Below are 13105 nucleotides of genomic sequence, written 5' to 3' on the forward strand. Positions count from 1 at the left end.
GAAATGCATTAACCTGGGCTACGCCCCTCGTTACTTCCGGCGATGCTCTCCTAGATGACTATAATGGGTTCATACAGGCCCTTAAAACCATGTTTGATCGCCCATAGCAGGTCTATAGTGCCCAGGAACGCCTATAAAACTTTCAGCAGGGATCCCAGGATATGCTCACCTTTGTAACCCGATTCAAGCAATCAGCCAAGGAAGCTGATTGGTCCCCTGAGGCGAGTTTTACCCTTTTCAGGAGAGGACTGAATGAGGAGATTAAGGATGAGTTGGCCAGAGTAGCTCGTCCAAACTCATTCCAGGCACTAATGGACCTCGCCATGCAAATAGACTTTTGAAGCCATGAAAGGAAGGCAGAGAAGAAGAAATCCAGAGCAAATCCTCCGAAAGTGTCCTTTGAGAATACCACCAAGACGGACACAAACCCAGGCTCAGTCACTGAACCAGAACCCATGCAGATAGGAGCCTTCCTTGGACCTATATCCCTGCAAGAAAGGAGAAGGATTCATACGGGGTTGTGCATGTATTGTGCCTCAGATGAACACTTGGTTAGGGAGTGTCCTCTAGCCCCTCCTCGGCGTTCGGGAAACGCCAGCTCCGGATCCTAGATGGAGCAGAGTTTCGGGAGAGAGATGTTTGCTCCACATCAATTCCATCCTTGAACTCTCCTGGACAAAACAATTTGGTGATACTGCAGGCCTTCCTATCGCCCTCCAAGAAAAATACCTATTCCTTTTTGGCCTTGGTAGACTGCGGAGCTATGGGAATTTTCATTGATCAAGATTGGATTGTTAGTATCATATTCCATACGAGACATGAAGCACCATGCAGCCAGTGGAAACAATCGACGGAAGACCCCTCACTTCAGGGCCCATAAGCCTGCACATTAAAGAGATCCAGCTTTTTATAAACCATCACCAAGAGCGGATTAGATTCGACATCGTTAAGTCAGCTCATTACCCCATGGTATTGGGTATGCCCTGGTTACAGAAGAAAATCCATACATCATTTCTGAGGCCTATCAGGGATATGCTGATGTATTTTCAACTGCCATAGTCCAGGCCTTACCCCCTCACAGACCTGAAGACTGTGCCATAGATACAGATCCCTCTGCAGTGATTCCCTTTGGCAGAATGTTCATCCTTTCTGAACCTGAGAAAAAGGCCCTCCGTGAATACCTGGATATCAACCTTGAAAATGGCACCATAAGACCTTCAAAATCTCCAGCGGGTGCTTTGTTGTTCTTTTTTCCCAAGAAGGATACCAAGGAACTCAGACCTTGCCTTGACTATCGTGGCTTAAATCAATGCACCCTCAAAGACTGGTACCCATTGCCCTTGATTTCGGATATTCTGGAAGCTGTGAGAGGCGGCGTAATATTCACAAAGTTGGATCTCCGGGGTGCCTACCATTTGATCCGGGTCCGGGAAGGAATGGAAAACAGCCTTTAGAACACCCTTTGGTCACTATGAATATCTAGCCAAGCCCTTTGGACTAGCTAATGCCCCCGCAGTTTTTCAACGTTTCATGGATAGGGTGTTCTCTGGCATGTTATTCCTCTTCGTCATTGTCTATCTGGATGACATATTGATCTTTTCCAAGGACCTTCAAAAGAATGAAGAACATGTAAAGGCAGTATTACAATGACTCAGTGAACACAAACTTTTAGACAAACCCGAAAAATGCTTGTTTCACGTTACTTCTGTTCACTACCTAGGATTCATCCTTAGCCCAGAAGGAATTGGTATGGACCCTTCAAAGGTAAAGTCCATACTGGCATGGCCCGCTCCCACGTCCGTGAAACAAGTTCAATCTTTCCTGGGGCTTGCCAATTTCTACCGGAAGTTCATATCCACCTTTTCTGCGATCGTTCAGCCGATCGTTGCTCTCTTGAAGAAAGACATCCCCTTTATCTGGTCTACACCGCAAGACAAGGCATTCCAACGTTTGAAGACAGAGTTCATGCAAGCCCCCATCTTAGCCCAACCCGATATAAATCGACCATTCCTAGTGGAAACGGATGCCTCTAACTACGCCATAGGAGCGGTGTTGAAGCAGGAATTTGAGGATAAACTGGAACACCCCATTGCTTAACTTTTACAAACCTTGACTCCCAGTGAGACACACTACTCCGTCCTGGAAAAGGAAATGTTAGCCATCCGCCAAGCCTTCACTGAATGGTGACATCTACTTCTGGGTGCTAGACATCCAGTTCAGGTCCACACGGACCATCGGAATCTTCAAATTCTACAGTCATTGGAGTGTAGGAACAGTCGTCAGGTGCGTTGGGCCTACTTCTTTGCCCAGTACCAGTTCCACGTCACTCATGTTCCCGGATCACAAAACCTGATTGCTGATGCCTTATCTCGACGTCCTGACTATGTAACCACTAAGGACAGGGCCTACCCTAAGATGTTTCCCCACACGATCTTTGTAGCTCAAGCAATCAATCTCCTGGAAGAAATTCGAGTGCAAACCCAATCCTCTGATCTATGGAAGGATATTTCAAGGAAGAATCAATGGAATTTAAGAGTCAAGGAAGGATATTTATTCAAGGACAATGCACTGGTCATTCCCACACAGAAATGACAACAAAGAATCATAAACCTCTGCCATGATACCCTTCACTCCGGACATCGTGGCATAACCAACACCCTCTGCCTCATACAAAGACAGTTTTGGTGGCCTGGAATGAAGACCGATGTACAGCAGTACATCCAAGCTTGTGCTATCTGTAGTCAAAATAAACATGATAACAAGAGACCGGCGGGTCTTCTACTGCAACCTACACTGCCAACAAGGCCATTGGAATTCATTGCTACAGACTTCATTGTGGAATTACCACCTTCCCGAGGATACACGACCATCATGGTTACCATTGACTTGTTCACTCATATGGCTCATTTTACACCCCTGTGTAAGCTACCATCCTCATCCAAACTTGCTGGAATCTTTCTGGAACACATATTCCGTCTGCATGGACATCCTTCCAAGATCATATCTGATCGAGGACCTCAATACGTCTCACAATTCTGGAAACATCTCTGTCGCATTTTGGGAATCCAATGCACCCTCTCATCAGGTTATCATCCCCAAACCAACGGGACCACAGAACGTGCTAATCAGACCCTGGAATAGTATCTTCGATGTTTCGCCACCAAGGTTCAGGATGACTGGTCGCTCCTGATACCCGTGGCTGAATTCGCCTACAACAATTCTGATCATTCTGCACTTAAGACCAGTCCCTTTTACTGTAGCCAAGGATTCCATCCATTGGTTCTACCCTCTGTTCTCCGTCATCCCACACCGGTACCTACTGTCGACTCCTGGATCGAAACCCTCATCAACGTACACCAGAAGGCCAAAGAAAACTTAGAGAAGGCTAGAACACAGACTAAGAGGTATGCAGATTCCAAAAGAAGACCAGGGCCTTCTTATGCAATTGGTGGTCAAGTCTGGTTGTCCTCGAAATTACTACCCTGACATCCACGGCCAAACAAATTGGCCCCTCGGTACTATGGTTTATTTACCATCAAGGAAATTATAAATCCGGTCTCATAGCGGATTAAACTACCAGACTCCTGGAAGAAAATTCACCCAGTTTTTCACACATCCTTATTAAAACCCTACATCCAATCCTCCCGGAAATCCTGTAGACCCCCTCCTCTGCTGGTCGACAACCAACTGGAATATGAAGTGTCCCGAATATGCAACTCCAGGTTTAAACGGGGTCAGCTTCGATACATGGTTGAATGGAAGGGATATCCTCCTAGTGAAAGAACCTGGGAACCACTTTCTAATCTCAGGACCCCTGGACTGCTCAGAAAATTTCATCTCATACACCCGGGCAAACCGGGAGGAACGGGTCTTCGGAGGAGGCATGCTGTCATGACCTACAGAATGCGCCCCTTTTGGAATTCCTGGTCTTTGTCTCAACGGGGCTTACACTCCCTGGTACTCCCAACATGGCCGTCCAGCGTGAAACACCTTCCTCGCTCTACACGTTGGACGTAGCGTGTTCTATTTATAGACCACATCCCCCGCGGCTCCGCGCGTCTCAATGCTATTGCGAAGTAGTGACCAGACATGTGCTCAGTAGCTCGCGGTATTGTTTCCCTGATTCTGTCCATACAAACTCCATTCCTAGTCCCTCTCCTTTCTTTCTTACTTCCTGGACTAGTGTGCTGTGTAGTGCACTTTCTTAATTTCCCGGATTCCTGGATCGTTGCATCCCGGAACTTTGAACGCACGCTGGAGTCAGAAGAGACTCATGCTGCCTTATTCAAGACCCGATCCGTCCGCAAGAAGGCATCGACCAAGAAATCCAGCAAAGATCGGACTCAGGTGAGAAGGGGGGGAACTCCTTGACAACTACCTATATACCAGGGGAAGAGAGTCATTCCCCCAGCACATTGTTGTAAGAGAACATTTTGTGAATGCTACCCGTATACCAGGAGGAGGGAATCATTCTCCTGGAGATCAAACTTTATGTTGGTTTATATTAGTCTTTAGTCGTAGTGTAACGGATAGAAGTAGGTTGTGACACAGGACAGCAGACTTTCATTTGGACGGACATTCTGCCAGTTCCTTTAGTTTTGGTTTGAGGCAGGGAATCCCCTCTCAGAGATAGGGATAGTGAGGTTTTATTTTATTTCAATGAACGTCTACAGCAGCAAACATGCCACCCTTATGTCAGCTTCCTTCTTTAACACCCTTACAGCGCTCTGCAGTTCTTCAGACTCTTTCTGTGCCTATTCTTGGCACCACTTAATCTTAGCATCCCTGTCTGCTAATATTCCCTCCACCAATTGCAGGTGAAAATACAGGTCTGCAGAGAGGCAGTTCAGCTTGAAGTACTCTTCTTTGACAGTGGAAGTCATATATAGGCTCTGTAGGGACTGGTATAATAGGCCCCTCTCGATGCAAATATCCACACCCACTGAGTTGATTCTGTCTATGTTAGGGAGAATTCTCTGTATAGGCTAATTTCCCAAACCTAGTGAGTCCCCCAGCAGCTTTGCTGGATTTTTGGGGTTTATTTTTCTCTCCTGCTAAGAGTGAGACTCTTTTTCTCCCACTCCTAGGCATGATTTGAGAGTGTCCTTTGACTTTGTAATGTGTTTTATAGGCTATGGGGTATTTTACTCCATAGGGCTTCATGAGTTTTTGGTAAGTGTGATACCCAGCACCCTTAGTGCAGTAACACAGGGGTGCCATAGTGACCCCTGAATATAAACTCCATACCCTGGGACTGACTACTGTCTCCCAGGGCATGTAAAGTCACCATTGGCTTTACTAGTCTCAAATTGTGAACAGAACCAGTACAAACCATCATATTGTGGAAGTACTGGTAGGGGTAATTAGATTGCCCCTTGGTCTGTTTTCCAAGGAGGCACTGTCCAGTCCCCCCTTGTTGAGTTTCTGGCTGGTGGCAGTGGTTACCACGCAGAATATTCCACCAGAACATTTCTTATGGGATTTTCCCATTCATTTCAAACGCACCACTTTTTTGGTGCAATGTTAAAGATATCGCTGGGTTATTTATTTAATATTTATTCCCCGGTTGGGTCTTTCTGCCAGGACTCGGTTTTAAAATGGCGTTTGTGTTCGCCTCTGTAACTCCAACCCAAGTCCAGTCCTTTGTTCTACTTTTGGCGGGCTTCTACACAGAAGCCTCCAAAAGTGGTGCCACTCTGTCTGGGTCTACAGGATGTGTGGGAGGGGGGAGTAGGCACCCTGGACTGAGTTGCCTCGGCAACTCAAGTCGCACTCTTGTGTGATTGGCCCAGTGGTGAGCTGCCCGGCTCACCACTTAGCATGTTTGATTGACAGCTAGGACTGATGAATGGGGGTTTTCTGCATAAAAGCAGGCCTTTGGGGACTGGAACTTCAGAAGTCGCCACAGGACCTAAAGAATCTGAAGAGGGAGAAGCTGACCCGACCTGCAAAGATGACACCACCGGTGGAGCCCTGCTGAAACGACTCACCACTTCCCAACGACAGAGAAGATCTTCTTCCAGGAGAGTCTTCTTCCTTTGAACTGGTGGGGTTAACCAGTTCGTCCTCTTTTTGCCTTCCTGGATCATCTTGTGGTCAAATCGGCCGGGCCAAGCACCCCGGCGGCCGGATAGCCATGCTTCACCACTACCGCGAATAAAAGGGTGGTACCTTTTAACTGGGAAACTCCGCGGCTGGTTTCTTCCCTGGCAGTGCAACGACTTCCAGCTTTCCTCCACGTCGAGATCTTCTCTTCTCCTGCACTAAGGACCGACTTGCACCCGCTGCCAGGAACAACTGCCTCCACTGGAGCTTTCTCACCATTTCAAGTACTGTGTCCCGCCTGGTCTCCCTAGCAACAGACCCTTCAAGGTGTCCCGTAAATCCTTGACTCTCTATCCTGGGGTGACCTCGGACCTGTTAACTAACTTTTCTGAACTGATCTAACTCCTTTTTGAACTATTTAGAAAGACTCTTAAAGTGTACTTCAACTGTGTGATCTTGGGCACATTCCGCCTTGCTCTCTCTAAGAGTGGGCTTGGCCTATGAGCTTTTTGCTCTACAGTAGACCCTGCCTTTCTTGACTTGCTGTGGTTCTTTAAAAGTGTTGGTATTGTGTGTTTTCCTATTTCTGCCTTTTCTCTCCCTTTTTAAATAATTATTGGAGTGCCATCTTGGTTAAGCACTCGCCTCTGTGTTGATAATAAGTGGTGTTCTTTTCCTAAGACTTGTCAAATAATTAATCAGGGAGGTGTATTTATTTCTAGTGACTGTGTTTGAACTTGTTAATGTTAATGTTAAAGGTCATTTGTACCGCGCACTATCACCACGGAGTGGTCCCCTGGCGCTCTGGCGGCTCTGAAAGAGGGAGGGAGGGGTGGGTTAGTGGGTGGAGGCTGGAAAAGTGCAAGATTGCAGTGATGTGCTGTTGGCAGCCTCAGCCCGGTGGTTCCGTCGGCTGGGCCTGGGGTGTATGCGGCCGGTAGTCGTCGTGTGCTGATGTGCGAGTCTATGTGCGTTTTTGTTTTGTTGTTGCAGTGTAGTGAAGTTCGTGCGGTTTGCTGTGCTGGAGGTTTGTGGTTGTGTTTGGTTTGGAGTTTGAGAGGTGTATGCAGAGAAGGAAGTTGTTAGTGGTATTGGTTAGTTGGCATCTCTATCCTGGATTGAGCCGGTTGGGCTCGTGTAATCTTACACGACGGGATGCTTGTACACCCTGTGCCTCAGGAGGTACGTGCTCGTTTTTTTTTGCTTGACATATTAGTGCCAGTGTATTTTTACAAGTGTGTTTTTAAATAAATAATTATATACTTTTATACCAAAGCTCTGGCCAGTATTTGCTTGTGCTACTGTATTTTTGTAACTAATGTGTATACTCTATATACTGCCTAACTCTTCTTGAGAGAAGTCTGACTGCTCAGCCACAGCTACCAGGTAAATCTGGGTGGTGCAGGCTGCTATCAATTGGGTTCACTGCTAACACCTGTAGTCTTAAACTTTTTGCAGTGGTCCCTAAGGGAACTGCAAAGGTTTCTGCCTAACAGTCTAGCATCTCTGTCTTCCAAATGTCAATATATGTGGCTGTCCAACCACTTTCAAATACAACTTTAAAAGAGTATAGGCCTCAAATGTAACACCCAACCTTCAACAATTCTCACTAAACAGGAATCCAAACGTTTCTTACTCCCACTATACCACGGTCAATCAATTCCAACCCTAATGATTTTCTATGTAACAATATCTACTTCTGTGCACACTTCAGTATGTCCTTAGGAGGCTGTGGATTCAACACCATATTATTCACTGCAACACAAAGCTTCCATGCACATTCTTGAGCTCTACGCAATTTAAGTTGAACGGTCTATGTTACAATGTCACTCGTTATCCCAGAAATGATATCTCATTGGGACCTCAAGAATTGTAGGATGTTTGAATTGGGCTACATCTAATTCAAGGGAACTTTCCACCTACCCCAAACCAGGTGCATGCCATTTTCCTGTATTTTAAAAGTTATTTTTATGAATATGGTACACTATAACATTATTTCCTTACAGGCCCCGCCCTCCATTCAGGACAAGAGAGACGCACAGGGTTGCACAGAAGGTATATGTATTAACAAAATAGAACTATTTGAATCTATTGAAAGATACACAAGTTATACGCCCATAAAATGCCAATAATGAAAATAATCAACTTGCTACTCTTCTCAGCTGTTAATGCTACAGTCATAGAAATAGAGACATTTTTAAACACAAACAACACCACTTATATGTTTTTTTTACGCTAGGTGCACATGAACCCTCGATTAAAAATCCATAAGGTGTCAGGATAAGACATTCATTTGTTAAATAAAATGAATTAAATTAAAACATCCCTGCCTATCCAATTCTCTCTTCTCCCCCTTTTTTGCAAATAGATAACAAAGCCTTACTCAATAGGCATGTCAGAATGTAAACAATATCATGGAAAATGTATGTTCAACATCTATGTAGGCTAGACTCCCTTCAGTGATGTTTCTATTTAATTACTGTTAAAAGCATACCTCTCTCGCTTTCAATAAGGTAACTTAAAAACGTGACAATATGTACCGAGGAATCACCCTTTCCCTTATATGTGTAACAACTTAGCATTAACAACAATATTTTGCTTAATGCTACAACCAGGAATGACTTCATTGATATTCTATTTCTAGGTGTGCACACAGTGAGAGGTTCATATAACTCCCCTAATGATTCTATCGTGCTAGACGTCATTGAACAGATAAAGAGTCATGGGATTTCTCTGAGTACCCAACACAGGGACCTAACCTATAAAATATATATTTCTAATGGATTGTGTCCTCCAACGTATTCCACATCTTAGACATGTTATGTCCACGACTGTGCTGCTTCGGAATTTTTTTTGGAAGAGGGTGACCTGCGTCGATGGCGTCGGGTCAATGTCCCTCGAAGGCCACGTTGAGGGCGACGTCGCCGGTTGTTATAAATAGGATGCACGGCGCACGTAGCCTCAGTTCTGTTTTTTCCGCAAACATGTTTGCTTCGAGAACTTGGCGCTCTTCGTGTGATCTTCTTCAAAGAAAATGGGGGTCATTACAACCCTGGCGGTAGGGGGTTAAAGAGGCCGGTAGAGCCAATTTACCCCCTACCGCCTCATTATGTGGTCCGCTCAAGTGTCCCGCTAATTACGTCTGGAACAACCAGGTGTCCATAGCGTGTCCCGTGAGCGGTCCAACATGCTAACAACGGGCCCGTTATTAACGGGCCTGTTGTTAGCATGCTCCCCATTCCCTATGGGGGCTCAAATGGGAATGGGGATGCACAGGGTCCGGGTCCCTGAATGGGGAAATACCAGGCCCTCCAAGGTCGAAATGGCCCGGTATTTCCCCATTCAGGGAACCCGTACCTGGTACCCAGAATGTGGGTAGCCATGCCGCAAATAGCGGCATGGCTACCTCCATAGTTGTAATGACCCCCAATGTCTTCATCGTCTACACCTCCGACTCTGCGGTTTAGGTTTAAGACATGCCGAAACTGTAAGTCGAAAATGTCAATTATGGACCTGCACCGCATCTGTTTGGGGTGTCTGGCAGAATGTCATGATACCGACAACTGCTCAAAGTGCCAGTCGTTGACTGCCAAGGCCTTGCGAAAGCATAAGGGGAAGTTGCAGGTAGGTCAGGTTTGTAAACCTCGAAAATCCAAAAACACTACGGGTGTTTCCACTGACGATTCGAGGGGTGACTGTCCTCGTCGGAAGGAGTCCTGGGGATCTCGATCCCGGAATGGGTCCTGCCACTCGTCCTCCTCGTCTCGGCATTCCCGGTGTCACAGGTCACCTTCCCCGTCCTCGTTGGATGATGGCTCTGCAGGGAAAGTGGCTTGTTCCACTAAATCCTCGACTCCGGAGGAATTGGAGGCATTCAGGGAGCAAATGTTGGCAATTTTTCAATCGCAGGGCACAGTGCCATCCGCGCCTTTCGGAAGAAGCCGGCAGGGAGCAGTCTCGGTCCGATGCTCGTGCGCCTTCTGGCCCGGGCACTTGGCGCGATAAACATCGGGAATCGTAGAGATCCTGTTCAGAGAAGGCTCTGGTAGATCGCCAGAGACATGCCAGATCCAGGTCTCGGTCTTTGTCCCCAGCGAAACTGCAGAAATCTGGAAAGGGCTCTGTCCCTAGGAAGGAGTTCTTTCATTCTCTGCATGATATTTATGAGGATGACGAGAGGTCAGATTTGAAGCTTGAGCCTGTTGACGCTCCTGACATTGTCTTTTCTGAAGACAGTTGGAGGAGTTGTGTCAGCTGTTACATGATGCCAGTGGCCTTGACACTTCTCTTGAGGTGGAGTTTGGCAGGCCAGAGCCTGGGGCTCATGCTGAATCCTCCTATAGGAGGTTGATGTCTAGAGTTACAGAGTATCTTGGGTGGTCCGGTCCTCCGGTTGCATTTGATCAGAATGACCTGACTGATATTTTGGACCAGGGTCTGTCCACTGACCCAGTGTTACCTTTTCATTTGGCACTGCAAAAAAGGGTGGCGGCTGCTTGGCAGACCCCGAAGGTTCTTCCGGTGGTCAACAAGTCATTAACTAAGAAATACCGGCCATCCAGTAGCGACCCCAGCAACCTATCCACTCACCCATTTCCTGAGAGTTTGGTAGTTCAGGTGGCTACGGACACCATGAGGCAGGCGGCGTACCCTACCATCCCTCCTGATAGGGACGACAAGCGCTTTCATGGTTGGGCACGCAAGTTATTTTCTGCTGCAAGTATGTCAGTGAAGTCGGCCAACTCCACTTGTGCCATGGCAAGGTTTTAACTCACTCTGTGGAATTGTATCTCATTGGCGGCTGAGCATATGCCGAAGGTGAACAAAGGGTTGGGTTCCTTGCTCTTGTGCAGGATGACAAGGATGCCATGTGTGAATTCCTACAGTCCGAGTTGGACACGGCTGATCATGTTAGCTGCTCCATGGCTGCGAGCACCGTGATATGCAGATTTGCGTTGTTGCAGAAGTCGGGTTTTGCTTCGGATGTGCTAACCCATCTTCTAAACATGCCCTTTGATGGCTCTCATTTGTTTTCCAGCAAGGCTGACAAGAGCCTCAAGAGGTTGCTGACCTCCAATGCTGCTGTGAAACCTTTGGCGCAGCTGTGCGTCAACCTCCGCCTTTTTGTCCTAGGGAACAACAGTGGGGGGGTTCCTTTTGTTACTACTCCTGTTTTGGTAGAACGAGAGGAGCTGCAAATCAAAGGGGCCACCGTAAAGGTACCCATGGTGGATGGGGAAATAGAGGTGCCAAAGCTGCTCAGGCAGCTCAGGCCCTGCCACAGCCGCTCCACAACAGCTATGAGGCCATGTTCCATTGGTCACCAGTTGGGAACAGGCTATATCAGCATCTCGAAGAATGGCGAGCTATTACTTCGGATCGCATGGGTTCTGGATACAATAGCCCGGTTTATAGTGATTCCATCGGAAAAAAATCAACAACAAACCAAAGCATCTAATAAAAAGCATTGCATGACTATCCTTTACATGTAAAAGTGCCATTCCATCTAAACCAGTCCATTGGAAATATAAATGGACTGGTTTCAATGGAAATGCACTTTTGCATGTGAAAGATAGCCTTTTAATGCTTTTTTTGTAACTTTAAAACGTTACACGGAGCTGTCCAGTGTAGAAATGTCAGCACTGGCCAGCTCCTTGTAATGTTTTATTTTTTTTTGTATATTGTGGGGGGGCAACCCCACGCCCACCCCCCAACCCTAACCAAACCCTTAATCTAACCCTAGCCCCAACCCTAACCCTATCCCTAGCCCCAACCCAAACCCTAATGTAACCCTTAATCTAACCCTGGCTCCTAGCCCCAACCCTAACCCTAGCCTTAACCCTATAGTAACCCTTAATCTAACCCTAGCCCCAACCCTAACCCTAGCCCCAACACTAACCCTAATGTAACCCTTTATCTAACCCTAGCCCCAACCCTAACCCCCAACCCCAACCCTAACCCTAATGTAACCCTTTATCTAACCATGGCTCCTAGCCCCAACCCTAACCCTAGCCTTAACCCTATAGTAACCCTTAATCTAACCCTAGCCCCAACCCTAACCCTAACCCTAGCCCCAACACTAACCCTAATGTAACCCTTTATCTAACCCTAGCCCCAACCCTAACCCCCAACCCCAACCCTAACCCTAATGTAACCCTTAATCTAACCCACCCTAGCCCCAACCCTAACCCTAACCCAACCCTAAATCTAATCTAACCCCTAATCTAAACCCAACTCCAACCCTAACCCCTCACCACACTAATTTCGATGGATCCATCAAATTATATAGAACAAAATGGCTATTCGATGGAATGGAATTTAGTTGCATATAATTTGATAGTTTGGTATTAGATGCTTTGGTGTTCGATGGATTGACCAGATACCCAATAGCCCACGGCTACTGCCTTCCTTTCCTAAATCGGCCTCACGACAATCCACCGGGGAATCTCTCTTTGAAGCTTCCAGATCTGCTCCTGGTGCAGGAAATCTTGACCCTGCTGGAGAAAGAAAGGCACTATAGAACTAGTGTCTGTGGCGGAGAGGAACAAGGGATGGTATTCCCCATATTATCTGATTCCCAAAAGAAATGGAGGACTGAGACCCATCTTGGACTTGCGTTGGTTGAACAAGTTCCTCAGGAAGGACAAGTTCAAGATGGTCACTCTTTCTCAGGTCCTTCAGGCCCTTCAACTCCAGGACTGGTTGGTGTCACTGGACCTACAGGATGCTTATTTCCATGTGTTGATTCATCCCAAGCACAGAAAATACCTACGGGTTGCGACTGGCAACTCACACTTTCAGTTTCAGGTGCTGCCATTCGGATTGACCTCCGCCCGAGGGTCTTCAGCAAGCTAATGGTGATGGCGGTAGCGTATCTCAGGTGAGGGGGGGTTCATCCCTACCCCTACCTGGACGACTGACTGATCAGGGCGCATTCTCACGGACAAGCTTTGGCTCATCTCAGCCTCACCTGCCACTCCATTCACAAGCTGGGCTTCTCCCTCAATTTCAAGGACTCACATATGACACCTTCCCAACAACTCCAGTACATCGGGGCTGT

The sequence above is a fragment of the Ambystoma mexicanum genome, chromosome 2p (assembly GCF_040938575.1).
Source record: "Ambystoma mexicanum isolate Mex_15411 chromosome 2p, UKY_AmexF1_1, whole genome shotgun sequence".
NCBI lineage: Eukaryota > Metazoa > Chordata > Amphibia > Caudata > Ambystomatidae > Ambystoma > Ambystoma mexicanum.